This window comes from Acomys minous (genome assembly GCF_964271855.1).
Source record: "Acomys minous genome assembly, chromosome: 10".
In the NCBI taxonomy this organism is placed as follows: Eukaryota; Metazoa; Chordata; class Mammalia; order Rodentia; family Muridae; genus Acomys; species Acomys minous.
Window position 1 is genome coordinate 77,363,526 of NC_140491.1, and position 15,131 is coordinate 77,378,656.

Below are 15,131 nucleotides of genomic sequence, written 5' to 3' on the forward strand. Positions count from 1 at the left end.
CTGCTTTAGCATCCCTGATGCACTTTACTATTTCTACTCTAGTTTCCCTTTTACCATTTTATAGTACTATATTTCCTCTTCCCTGGAAGACCCCCTGCATTCCCCTAAACCTGAACCTTAAGAGCTACCTGACCTCTCTCTAGATATTCTAAATGAAACACACATATCTAAAGGTTAAAATCTAGCATCCACAAATAAGAGGAAATATGCAATGTTTCTTTTGACTCTGGGTTACCTAACACAGGATGATTGTCCTTTGCTCCATCCATTTTCCAGCAGATTTCATAATTTCAATTTTCATAATAGAAGAATATGTAAACACACCACACTTTTGTTCACTAAACAGTTTATGGGCAGCTAGGCTGTTTCTAATTTCTGGCTATTCTAAATTGAGCAGATGAATCTGGATAAGCAAGCATCTCTGCAGTATGACAGTCTGTTGGGTATATATACAAGAGTATTGTGCCTGGGACTTGCGGTAGATCAATTTTAAACTTTTTGAATAATTTCAACACTGATTCTCACAATGACTGTTCCAGTTTGTATTTCCTCAACCACTAAGTAAGTGCCCTACTTTTTCCACATCCTTGTCAGAATAAACTGCCATTGTTATATTAATTATTTGATTTAGGCTATTTTGACTAGAGTAAGATGAAATCTCCAAGTAGTTTTAATTTGTTATTCTGGTGCCTAAAAATGTTAAAAGCATTTTAAGTGTTTCTCAATCATTTGCACTTTACATTTGAGAACTCTCTGTTTAGTTCTATATCTATTTTTAATTAGGCTGTTTGTTTTCTTAATTTCTTATTGTTAGTATATTCTAGGTACTATCCCTCTGTCAGATGGATAACTGACAAAGTTGTTTTGTTTGTTTGTTTTCACTGTTCTGGAGGCTGCCTCTTTGGTCAGATGATGGTGTCCTTTGAAGTAAAGAAGCATTTTAGTTCACAAGGTCCCATTCGTCAATTGCTGCACTTAGTTACAGTGTTATCAGTGTCTTGAGAAAATCATTTCCTGTGTCAGTGACTTCAAGCTTATTTCTGACTTTCTCTTCTTGCGTGTTTATGGTGTCTAGTTAGGCTTTGTGCAGGATATTGGATATGGATCCACTTTTATTTCCTATATGCAATTATTCAATTTGACCAGCACCATTTATTGAAGATGCTATCTTTTCTCCAGTCTGTTTGTTTGTTTGTTTGTTTATGAATTTATTTATTTTGGTCAAAATTCAGGTGTCTGTAGGGAGGTATTTGTCTGTATCCTCAATTTTATTCCACTAATCAACATATCTGTATATCTGTTTTATGCCAATAACAAGCTGTTTTATTATTATATTTCTGTAATACAAATAGAAATCTGGGATGGTGTTACTGCCGACAAATTATTTCATTATTCAGATTGTTTTAGCTATACTGAAATTTTGTTGTTTGTATTGTTTTCATATGGAGTTGAACATTATGTTTTAAATTTCTGCGAAGTTGAGAAGTATTCACTAATTCCTGTTATTTGGTGATGGTGGTGGTGGTGGTGGTGGTGCTGCTGCTGCTGCTGCTGTGTGTGTGTGTGTGTGTGTGTGTGTGTGTGTGTGTGTGTGTGTGTGTCTTCTGAAGTCTTTCTTCTACCATCATATGGAGGTAGATTGATAGACATAAATTGCTTAAGTTTAATTTTTATCATGAAATTCGCCCATTTTCATATAATGTGATTGATAGTTCTTCTGGATAATGTAATCTGGACTGGTATCTGTGGTCTTTCAGACCCTTTAGAGTTTCCATTCAGAAGACAGGGGTTATTATAATGGGCATTGTTTTATATTTGTCTTGTCATTTTTTCTCTGTAGTTTGAAATATTTTGTGTTGTGAATAATTTGTGTTTTGATTATTATGGCTCAAGGGATGTTTTTAATGGTCCTGTCTACTTGTTTTGTGTATATATATATATGTATATATATATTAAGATTGGGCACTTTTTTTTCTGAGTTACTTAAAATTATTTTCTTTGCCTTTGTCCTTGAATTCTCTTATTTTCTCCATATCATAGCTTTTGTCTTTTTTTATAGTCTTAGATTGCTTGGATGTTTTGTGCCTAGGATTTTAGGACCCAACATTTTCTTGACTGATCTCTCCAATACTTTTGCCTTGTCTTCAATACTTAAAACTCTCTCTTTCGTGTCTTTTCTTCTGTTGGCGATATGTTTGACTTTTGGGGATTTTTTCCAGTTTTTATCCAGTTTGCCTTGTTAAAAGCAATTTTATTTCTTTCATAAAAAGCACATTGATATCTTGAACTGTTTTCATTATTTATTTCAGCTGTTTGGTTGTTTTTTTTGCAGTCCTCACTAAAGCATTTGTTCATAGCCTCTTTAAATCCTTTGGACATATTTATAACAGCTAGTTTGAAATCCTCATCTTTTCCAGCTAAACTGCTTTGCTCAGGGCACAGTACAATATCGCTGCACTATTTCCTGGTGAAGACATCTCGTCTTGGTTGTACATGTCTGTGTCTATGTCGTGTGATCGAGGTATCTGGAGATGTGATATTTGTGGTGTTTATTGTTGTACACGTTTTGCTAGGCATGTGATCAATTATTTGGTTGCTTGTTACCCGAGTCTGACATTTACAAAAAAGAATAATGACACTTGATTTTTTGTCTTGGGGCCACTCTGTGTTTCAGGGTTTGGACTATGAATGATCCCAGTTTCAGATTCCATGCATTCCCAGATTTGTGCAGTGATTTGGGTAGTTGATAGGCTATCAGAGCAAAGAAGGAAAGGGGCTGACATTGGAGGTAATTTAAGTAAGGCATTGGGTCTGGTTCCAAAAAGGGCAGCAGAGACAGAACTAGGAATATCTTGGGTTTGGAAAGTCCTACGGGAATAGAGATAGATGTATGGGAGGGGCTGAAACATGCAGCCATGAGCACATTAGTGACATTTTTAAAATATTTTATTAATTTATTCATATTGCATCTCAATTGTTATCCCATCCCTTGTATCCTCCCATTCCTCCCTCCCTCCCATTTTCCCCTTACTCCCCTCCCTTATGACTGTGACTGAGGGGGACCTCCTCCCCCTGTATATGCTCATAGGGTATCAAGTCTCTTCTTGGTAGCCTGCTATCCTTCCTCTGAGTGCCACCAGGCCTCCCCATCCAGGGGACGTGGTCAAAAATGGGGCACCAGAATCCGTGTGAAAGTCAGTCCCCACTCTCCACTCAACGGTGGAGAACGCCCGTTGCCTAGATCTGGATAGGGGTTCGAAGTTTACTTCCTGTAATGTCCTTGGCTGATGTCATAATTTGAGCAGAACCCCTAGGCCCAGATCCGCCCATCATAATGCTCTTCTTGTATGTTTCTAGGACCCTCTGGATCCTTCGAGTTCCCCATTCTCCCATGCTTCTCTCACCTAAAGTCTCAATAAGATGTCCTCCCCTCTGACCCACTTTCCTGGTGATTGAAGACATTTTAAAGTGACATTTTAAAGAGAATGGAATGTAGAAAGGAAAGGAAATTGCAGGTAACTGACCTTGATCCCAGCCAAGCGTGGCAGCTGCGGGATCCATAGAGAGCAGCTCTGTGCATTGATATGCAGTCACAAGGGAACGGAGATTGGTTAGGAGAAGCGATTGGCAAATATGACAAGAAAGAAGTGAGGAGGCCACGTCCAAAAGGACTACTATGGGCTGGGAAGAGAGACTGAGGTGAGTGACAGAGGCTGGTCTAAAAGTACCCTGAAGAGGACAGTTTGGAGGAGAAAAATGGAAGGCACCTGTAGCCTACCTGGGTCCTAGGCATGTGTGGTGCCTGTGGGGTTCTTGGAGAAAGCAGATTTTTAGGTGATTATGGAATTACAATGGAATGGGGATGAACTAGGATCCATTTTACTTTTTGATACTGACTGGTTTGTGAAGATTGGCATTCACCTCTGGGCTCAACTGGCTGGCCATGGAACTCTGGACATCTGCTTGCCTCTGCCTGACCACTGCACTAGAGTTAACGATGCCCATGACCAAGATTAGCAGTTTATGGGTTTTCTGGAGGATCTCAACACTGTGTCATGCCTTGACAATGTGCGCTTTCTTGAGCCATCTACTACAGCTTTAGGGAAAAAAAAAGCATATGCTCTATAAAGCTATGCTTGATGTCCTTTAGTAACTGTGGAGGACAGCGTTCCACAGCAGCGCAAAGTGTTGCTATCAAACCTAATAATTAAGGCTGCCTGCATCACTCTCACTTTATTATTAATTACTTCAAGTTCTTTCCAGAGAAGGAAGAATAGTAATGTGCAAATAAGCTGATTGTTTTTTATGAAAAACAGTTCCCTCTAGGGGCAGAGAAATTAATTTGTTTTAGTAAACATTTGTTCAAAAGTACAAAGACTACTTTTCTTAACTTATGAATACTTTTTCTAACACCTTCCCCCTGCTTTATTTCACTAGGCATAAATGAAAACCTGTGCGCTATTGCAATCATATTTAGGCAATAATTCTTTATTCACCTTACATATTACTCAGCTTCCTAACTTAGGAAAATGCAGTGTTTTTTTAAAAAAGTGGAGTCCTCCCATTGTATAGTAAGTTGGTAAACCTAGTCTCCCTTCATCAGTAAATTATCAATGTACATTAATAGAGATGGCAGCTGACATAATTAATGGTGAACCTATTCAGCCACAAAAGTTGAAAATAATGTAAGATTCATTCACAAGGTGAGCTTTCCCTACAGGCACTATCAACTCTTCACTCTTTCACTGTCCTGCGGAGTCTTACTCTGCCTGACTGAAATGTAAACTGGGCTCACCTTGTTGAGACATTCTGAGAAGACAAGTTGGCTGTTGTGGAATAATGTGGAGAGTACTTATATCTGTAGTTATGCCTATAAAGTGTGTATTGGTGTGTGTGGGGGAATAGTACTCTGTCCTAAAGTTTTTCTCCAAACCTACAGAGCACCTAAGTACAGTATTTTAATGTTCAGAAAGGAAATAGTGATATATAACACTTACTCCTTATCTTGGTCCTCTTTACCCCAGTACAATAGTCAGAAGTGTAAATTTTGGGTAACTCCATGGACATACAAAGTGTACAGCTTTCTAGGATCTTATCATTGATATAATACTGCTTATTAACTTCTGAAATCCTTGGAAAGCTTTTACCAATGGATTCTACATTTTTATTTTGCACATAGTTATGTAAGTTATACCAAGTTTATTCTTCTGTGCCTTCTCTGCTATATTCCATGTCCTGCAGAAAATAATTCTAAAATTCAGCATTAAGTATAACATAGCTATTCAAAGTCTCTTGAAATTTTTGTAAAGCTTTTGTAAAAATTTTACTTTTTACCTTCTTGAAGAACCAAAAATCTAAATTCAGGTGACACAATCTGAACATCTCTGTGCTTTTAATACTCTTTGATAGTTGGTTCTGTTTTGTTGATGCAGCATTTCCAAGTGGAGAATATTTCAGATACTTTTGGGAATATGTACAATATTTTGTACTTTAGCAGTTATTGAACACTCATATTAATAATGCATCTATCTGGAGGATCATAGCCATGGAGGAGGGAATATTCCTGCAGACACCCTAAATTTGTGCCAGGGCTTGCATTCCTGTGATTCAGTGAGTAGTGCTTGTCAAGGCAATGTCTCCCAAGGGCCTGGTAAAATAAATATACCCCAGTAGATTATAACAGTATGTATTTAAACATCTTAGAAAAGATAAGAACACAAATGATAATTAGGCAATAAATTACCAGAAATTTTACTTGGTCTCTCTATTTCCAGGCTATTAATATAAATGTTAAGCTTTTATATATTCCCTGAGCAGTCTCCACCACAAACTATACTATCCAGTTGCTGTAAATGTTTATTTGTTCTCCTTAAAGACAGAGAACATTTTTATTATAGTCATTTTGTCCTTAGCATTTAAAACAGTGAAAGACAAATAGTATATGCACAGTTAACTTTTTAAAAATAAAACATGTAAATATTTAAAGTTTCTTGGCAGGGAATGATTGAGCTCCCAGTTATAAATTTTACACAATTAAAGCTAAATTCAGTGGGTTTGTAATAGAATATGGTTTTGAATATGGCCTAACTCATTTCTTTGCAATATCTATCCCTCAGTGCTTTGAATAATTGTTTTGGTCAACTCAATCACCCACTGTGGTTATATCATTTTCAAAAGAAACTACACTTTCATAGACACATTTCTAGAAAGTATAAGCACAGACTCAAAATTATTTATTTGTGAAAGATTCTGTTTCTTAGAAAGATGAAGAAGGAATAACCCTCATTTACCTCAAGGAATAACTCTCATTTACCTCTTAGATCCTTTATGATTTATGATATCAACTGTCAAACAAAGGTTATCAAGAGATGGAGCACACAAGTAATCTATATGTTTGGAGGTTGGTCTGATGTATTTTGAGGCTAATTTTGACAGCTGCTTGCTGTCTCTGTGGCCCCAAGATTGCTATATAACCTTCCCTGAACCTATTCCTATTTGGTCAATAAAAAGCCAATGCACCTGGGTAGGACCAATGGGATAGGCATAGGCAAGGTTCTTGGGCTTTTGGGAAACAGATTGGAAGAGGAGGAGAGACCAGAAGAGAACAGCAGGAGGAGGATAGTCAGCATGATGGGGTAGGTGGAAGAAGAAGCACATGGCTGGCATGGATAAAGATTTCGCTCAGGTGACAATAATTAGTATTTGGGATACCAGCCCAAATATGGGAGTTAGTTTATGGGATTAATATCTGTTCTTTCCCAATTTAACTAAGGCTATTTTAAAACATAACAGGTATCTGTGTTTCACTATTGCTAGATGGTTAAAAATATCACCATAATAATAATTATAGGACTAATAATAAGTATTATTAGGCCATACTGCTAAAATAACCATAACATATTTTATGTTAGAAGTTATATATATGCCTCTATACATACACACACACACACACACACACACACACACACACACACACATATGATTTACTCATAAAAAGAAGTAGTTAAACTTGGGAGTTCATATTACATTTTAACATTTGGTAACTGAGAGATGATCAGATAATTTGTGATATATAATGTTTCAATAAAAATTGTTTTGTAAACTTATCTCAGTGCATTTATTGTCTATGAATTGGGGGAAAATCTTTACAAATGGATAATTATGCCATCTTCTCAAAGGAGAAATGTCTGTCCTTTATAATGAAGAAGAAGACAGCCTAAATCAGCTTGTCTATTATTTTTCACTTACTTTTAGGGTTAGATAATACTATGTGAAAGTAGATATTTAGAGCTTGGCATAGTCTCATCCTTGACATATTCAACCTCTAAAAATTACAAAACTTTCCACACGACAATGTTAAACTGATGGCTATGCAGAAAAGATCCCATGAAGTAGATAAATTATTAAAAATATTCAAGAGAGTGGTGAGAAGATTATTCTATAAGTAAAGGTTAAAACATTTGTGAAAGCATGCATTTTTTAAACTTGATCTTAAATGTCCTAGTTAAGATTAATAATGATTTGAAGAACCACATGACTAACGCAAGTTGGGGAGAAAATTTATTTCACTTACTCTTGCACATTGTAGGCCTCATTAAAGGAAGTCAGGACAGGAACTCAGACTAGGCAAGAATCTGGAGACAGGAGCTCATGCAGAGGCCATGGAGTAGTGCTGCTTACTGGATTGTTTCATATATTTTGCTTAGCATGCTTGCTTTCTTTCTTTCTTTCTTTCTTTCTTTCTTTCTTTCTTTCTTTCTTTTACTTTTTTAAAATTGAAAAATAAAATAATTTATATTACATCTCATTTGCTATCCCATCCCATGCATCCTCCTATTCCTCCCTCCCTCCCACTCTCACCCCATTCCCCTTCCCTATGACTGTGACTGAGGGGGACCTCTTCCCCCTGAATATGATGCTAGAGTATCAAGTCTCTTCTTGGTAGTCTTAGCATGCTTTCTTATAGAACCCACGACCACCAGCCAAAGAGTGAGTCCACCCACAATGGTCTGCCCTTATCAATAGCTATTAAGAAAATGCTCTAGAGGTTTGCCTACAGCCCAATCTTTTTATTTACTTTTTCTTTTTTAAAATTAGCTTTGAATTTTTCATTGAAAAGACACCACATTCAACTTAAGAAAAACACATTACATTCCAGGTCCTGTTTGTTTATTTATTTATTTATTTATTTATTTTACATTAGGTCATGAGTTTCTATGGAATGGGCCTTAAAGCTTAGGCCTCTTCCAGTTAGTTCTCACAAACTCTTTTTCTCTGAGTGGCGCAGGTGGCTCTCCTGGCACCCATCTCTTTGGCTTTCTTTTTCTTCTCATTGTTTTTCTTCATCTGCTTCCGGAAGCTCTTTCTGGTCTTAGAATGCTTGATATATTTAATTTGCATATTATTTCTCTTGCTCTTAACTTGCATGTTTATAATGATGCCCCAGGCGTGCTGGGTGACACTAAGAATCTTGGGTTTTCAGTGGTAATACTTACAAGACATTCCTTTATGAAAAGTGCCCATTCTGTTGAATTTTCCAATATTATTCTTCTTGTAGATGCACACATATATGGCCAAGGGAACAACTTCATGTCTCCTAAAAGGCCTAGAGAACATATAGTGAGCGTGACTCCTTATTCTTTTTGTGTTTGTCATTTTTGCAAGTTACTGGAAGATGGCTACTGCAGCCAAATTTACAGCCAAGACTTATGTAGGCATTTTCTCAATGGCTGTTCCCTCCTCTCAGATGACTATAATTTGTTCCAAGTTGATATAGAACTAGCCATTACACAAAGACCTCATATTTAAAAGTCAGGCATGATGTTGAGGAAGCAGAGACAGAAAAATGGCTATGACTTTTTGATCATCTATGTTGACTAATTGATGACTTCCAGGTTCCGTGAGAGGTCTTATCTCAAAAAATAAGATGGAGAATGGTAAAGAAAGGCACTCAGCATTTACCTCTGGCCTCCAAGCTTGAACATGCCTTAATCACACAAACACACCCGTACACAGATACCAAGAAAAAAAGATATTTAAGGGAGGAAAAAGCTTGTTATAGTTAGAATAAATTATTTTTAAAAACTAAAATAATTTAAGTGTATTACATATTCCAATTATACTAATCTTCTAATCCTGAAAATGTTAGTCTGAAAAAAAAAAAAGAACTTGACTTCTCTGGTGGACAATATTAATCTTTCCTTTAAAATGTATGAATTAGAGGGAGAAACAAGATGGGGATGCCTAACACATACTTTGTTTGATCAGCAGGATAGCAGTGACTATTCAAAAACCCAAGGACCAATCTGAGAACCAGAAAACATCAATACTGGTGACCCATAGGTAAGAGAGATCCAAATTTTGTAGAGTATGGTTGTGCCTGGCCTCTAGCCACAGGGAAAAACCACATAGCCCCCAGTCCCCACAGAAACAGGTGCACAGCCTCCAAAGGCTCTTGACAAATGCTAGGCTAGTGAGCAGCTCTGTGCACTCCCTAATGCACCAAACTAGCTGGAGACCACCAAAGCACCAGCATCTATGGGTCCTAGCACCATGCAGACCCCACAATCAGGATCACAAGCGGATCTGATCTCAGGTATCCCAGAAAAGCCAGAGAGACGGAGCTCCTGGGTTCCTAAGCAGCCACCAAAGGGCAGTGCACCCTCCACATGCTTGGCTGGCGAGCAGCATTTGAACTTCCTAGTATACAGTACTAGCTTGAGTCTGCAAAAATCACCAGTGTCTGGGGGTTCTAATAACCAAGCAGACCTCCACTGTCGGGATCACAAGCAGATCTGATCGCTGGTCTCCAAAAGAAACTACAGAAAGTTCTGAGCTCCAAGCAGGCACTGGGCATACACTTAAACAAGAGACGTCACAATGGGAAGAGGTCAGAGTAAGAACCCAAGCAACAATCCCCAGGACCACCAGAAGCTGAAACCAGCATTCCCACCACCACAACAAGCCCTGGAGATACTATCTCTGCTGAAGTACAAGTGAATGATCTTAAATATGAGATTATGAAAACGATAGAGGCCTGAAAGAAGGAAAATAAATCCCTCAAACTAGAAATGGAATACATAAAGAAACAACTGAGCAAATCCACTTAAAGAAGCTACAATCAAACAGGGGAAAGAAGTGAATAAAAGGTTTCATGACCTAAAACAGGAGCTCCCAGCAATGAAGAAAATACAATCTGAGATAATCCAGGAAATGGGAGCCTGAGAGAAGAGGACAGGATCTCCAGACGCAGGCATGACCAAAGGAACTCAAGAGCTGGAACCAAGAATATCATAGATAGAATATATGACTGAAGAAATGGATACAGAAGTCAAAGTTCTGTATAGTTCAGGGCAGTTAAGTTGAGTTCATGCTGTTTAGGTTTTGAAGTTCAGAGGCAGTTTTTCTAAGCAGAGCAATTTAGAGAGAGGCAGAGAGAAGCCAGTTTTATCAGTCAGCTTGGACAGGAGTTTTAAGCCAGAACAGCTGTATTGAATCAGCCACCCAGGGTTGAGAAACAATGACAAAGGGTGAGCTTATTCAGCAAAAAAGTCTTGGAGGCTGAAAATATTCTAGGCTTAGGTTACACACAAAGGCCAGAAGCTAAAGGCTTCAAGACCCAGGCTTGCACAGGATTAGATTGTATGGAGGTTGGATGCTTCCAGACCTAGGTCTATGGATAGTTAGATAGAAATGCTCTAGGCTCAGCCCAAGCCATATATTTGTCAAGCGTGGCTACAGATATTATGCCATCATCTGAGGAAATAAAAAACATTTACGGACTGAGGTATCTATTTCCTTTATCTGATCTTCAACTCCTGAGTTTTTCTTTCCCATGTTTTGTAATCTGTGGGTGAAGCTTACTTGTTGGGTATTTTGTGTGACTTCCTAAATTTTTCATTTACAGATTAACTTAGTTTGAATTTTCTTTTATGATTCTACTTCTCCTTTCATGTCTTGAACTGTTTTCCTTATTTCTTTCCACTGCGCACCTATAAGCAGGCTGTTACTGAGATGAGGGCAAGAAATAGAGAGATCATCAAGGATGACAGGAGTCTCTGGCATGCACGGCCACCTAGGAAAGTGATCCTAGGTACAGGGTTTGGATGACAGAACGGAATGAGATAGGCAGAAAGGGGGTGTTTGAAAAAGTCCACAGGAACAAGGGATGTTAGATTCACTCCAGGGTTTTACTGAGTCTTCCAGGAGTGGCTGTAGACTGACAGGACAGAAACTTGTAAGCAACTGCTACAGGTCTGGTGATGAGACTAAAACAATTGTGATGGGGGATAGAAATAAGAGTAAAAATTGCCTACCGGAGTCATGGATAAGAGAGCTTCTGGTTGCTTGCAGATGACACAAAGAGATGGGAGAAAAAAAGGTTGGCTGGATCCTCTTTGAGGTTTTGTAGAGTCTACAGGAATTGGAGGAAGGAGGGTGGATAAGCTTCTATATATAATCTGCCATAGAAATAAGATTAGACAGCTCATATTGGAAGACCAGAAGGAGAGTGGAAGTCTCCCACCTGAGTTCATGTCTAGTGTAGCTACAGCTAAAAAGTGTTTCTAGTATAGACAGTTCACACAAGGATTAAAAGAGGAAAGCTGAGATGATCCACAAGAAAGAAAGAAAAAAAATCAGTATCCACCCAAGGTTTGGCAGAGTAACCAGGGAATGGAGATAGGGTGGAAGATGAAAATTGCCAACCTGTTTCCCAGCCTTATGTGGCCAGTGGTTTCCCATGTACGGTGTGTTGGAAGTTGGGGGTAGGGTGGGATGTTGGGTTCACAACAAGATTCCACTAGAATCCTCAGGAAATCAAGGTAGTGTGGAATGATTGGACGCTACAAACACTTTGCTATAGGACTTGGAATGAGAGACTATGTTCACATATTTAATATGAAAAATATATGGATATATAGGTAAAAGTAAAAGGTGCAGAAGAAATTATTAGACTGAGGAATTCTATAAGTAGTCTAACAAGTTGTGGAATTTTGTCATACTAACTAGTAAATGCATGGTAAACAATAGTTTATTGATATCTGTTCTATAGACTTATCTTCCGTGAACTTCTTGGTATAGTACAGAAAATTCTGTTGAGAGAAAATAAAACTCTGTTTTTAGGAAGGTGTTCAAGATACTCGGCAAACATAGAGTCTATGGCAACAGCTTTTACTTGCTCCCAGAGGTGGAAGGTAAGCCTCTACTACTGAAAATACCATGCACTTCACAAGCAAGACCCAGAGGCTCCTATGCTGCAACTAACCCGAAAGCCTCCTCCTTGAGGATTAGCTTTTATGTTATGAGGAGTTGCTGTGAAGTTTCCAGAAGCTACCAATAGACCTACCCAACTGTGAAACCTATGAAATCACATCAATGAGTGAGGTAGTGGCATGGCTCTGTAATTGGGCTTAAGAACTGATCAACAAGAGGAAAACCACCCTTGGTACTGGAAATCCAACTAACTACTCAGTGCTGGTGAAGCCACAGATATTGGGGAAGAACCTACGACCCCTACTTTACAAAACCAGAACAATTTCTAACAACAATCTGAAAAGTTGTATACCCTCAGATGGATGTAGTCTTCACCAAGGAAACTTCTCTTTGTAACAAATGGAGACCAACATAGACAACCAAATCCAGTTAAAATGCAGAGTTGTGGAGTCCAGTCCAATAGATAGAGCCATAAAACATGCCTAAACCAAAGGCTCAGGGAGCATGGCATAACAAGACATAGAAAGATTAAAAGTTACATGATTAGGGATTTTCCTGTGATATTGTGTCTCTTAGTAATGTCAGAAGCTACACCAATAAAGTCTCACCAATGTGACTGCCTAAAAGTAAGCAACACAAGGACAGCAGTCATGTGGAAGTAAATGTGATAAAGGCCAGGAGGCCTCAATCTATACAAAGAACTATACAGACATCTTAGAAAATCTGAGGCTGTGAGAAATAGTCTTCCCCAGGTAAGAACACATGAATTTATTCTCAAATGTCAGATATCAGCCCTGAAAACATACATATAAGTAAGAATATACAGATTGATCGGGTTATATTTAATGATATATATATTTTCATACATATATATATGAATAACAATAAAAGAAAGTGGCTATAAATTTGAAAGTGAGTGAGGAAGGTTATATGGGAGGACTTGGAGGGCAGAAAGTGAAGGATAAAATATTGTAATTATATGACAATCTCAAAAAAATACTATGCTTTAAGGAAATGAGATTTTTTTTTCTGTCAAATAAGTGCTGTTGTCCTTGAAAACAGATTGAATTTACCCTTAATGGCATGGTTTGACATGGAGAAAATTACATAAAACCTTACAACAATATAGTAAGAGCATAACAAGTCATATTAAGTTAATACAAGATGGGGGTGTTTGGTAGGTTAGCTATAGAAAGAAATCTTTTCTATATGTTTTAGAAGTCTTTTAGCACCCATCTTTAGCATTAATAGCGTCTAGAGGTCTACTAAACTTAATACATTTTAAAAAGTTTACTTAATAGTCACAAAAATGCTTAGTTAGAATCATAAGTTAAACTAAGTAGCTATTAAAGAGTTTAAGATTGCTTAAAAATAATTTTGCTCCTCAATTTATAAAAATTTAAAGGAAGAAGCCACCTGAGAGGCAAACTAATTCCATCTTGTCTCTCTCTGGATATATTTTCACATTTGTTCTTTTGAGACATTCCTCTGTATTTATTTCATATTTTAAGCCTGCTAGGATAGATATCTTCATGACAAGGAACCAAAAGTACCACTAGCAAAAGTGAATCTCATAAGACAGACCACCCTATGTTCAGATGGAGACAGTTATCCATGATGATGACAGAAGAACATCTTATGAGAAATAAATTGTTCCCTTCGAGATCCAAGGGTGACAGCAACTCCTCCAGAACCTCTCGCTGCAAGAGAGCTGAGACACTGAGTAGTCAACACATGGGTCTGCTACTTCAGCTAAGTGGGATCCTAATACCACCCTTTCCTCTGTCTTCTCTCTCTCTCTCTCTCTCTCTCTCTCTCTCTCTCTCTCTCTCTCTCTCTCTCTCTCTCTCTCTCTCTCTCCCTGATGTGAATATTTATAATATCCCCTGGAAAAACAGTCTTGATATCACTGAACACGTTTTCCTGTTTTTCACACAGTGGTCATGCTGGTTAAATCTCCCTTTTTGGTACTCATCCTTTACTTTTTATTGGTGCATTAACATAAGTTTCTAAGCACAGTCCACCGAGGGCCCTCTAAGCTGGGGACTTTGCTTTCAGGTTTTTTGGTAACAACTCTACCACTCCACAATGTCAATGTGTTCAGTCAAATAAAATGTTCACCGCACATGTAACTTTTTCAGAGAACTTTGGCTGCATATTTCCTGAAAACATGATAAGAGAAATTTTTGTCCTGCTTTCCAGCTGAAAAGGGAGAGTGGTGGGCTTGTCTTCTCTCTACCAGTGACCTTCATCTCTAGTGCTATGGCATGTTTTACAGTTGCTTGTTCTGACAGCTGTAGAAAGCTTATGTTGTGAATAGTGTATAGCATGTGGTATGTTGGTTGTGATGGTGAATGATACTGGGACACACATGGACGTAAGTGCTCAGATAACTGTTTCTGTGTTTTCCTTAAGGGGTAGCCTGGAGCAGAACCCACTCAAAGATGATTTGACCTGGCAGTTTAAAGAAGGATATGACCCCATTCCATGTGCAGAATGAGTGCCCAGTCACCAAACTTCCCCAGCTTTGTCTCTCTATTCCTTCTTCTCTGAATCAGTCCACCACTCTACTCCCACATCTTCTCTGAGACCAGTAACAGATGTGATGGATAAACACACTGTGACAAGAGCCTCCCCTTGCAATCCTATTCAGTACTGACAAAGTCCTGAGCGAAGACATTAATAAGATTGCCTGCTTTGAATTTCTAACCTATGTCTTTGTTCCTTTTTCCCTTAAAACTGTGTGTGTGTGTGTGTGTGTGTGTGTGTGTAAAAGAATGACAGGCAAGCTTTAAATCTCTGAGAGCAGGAAGACAGGATGGAGGAAGAAAGTAATACCTTTTAAATTTATCACCACTGGAGGTATTAAAGCAGCTGTAGAGAGTGAGAATGGGATTCTTTGCGGACATGAACGAGGA

General features: G+C 38.2%; 1 long non-coding RNA gene across 1 annotated transcript; it reads left to right on the plus strand.

Moving 5' to 3' along the window:
- Window positions 1-9,960: 9,960 nt before the first annotated feature.
- On the plus strand, window positions 9,961-14,782 carry LOC311606959. Its single transcript, XR_014782478.1, has 3 exons — window positions 9,961-10,786; window positions 12,124-12,194; window positions 14,629-14,782. It is a non-coding gene; the product is annotated as an uncharacterized lncRNA (long non-coding RNA).
- Window positions 14,783-15,131: the final 349 nt, after the last annotated feature.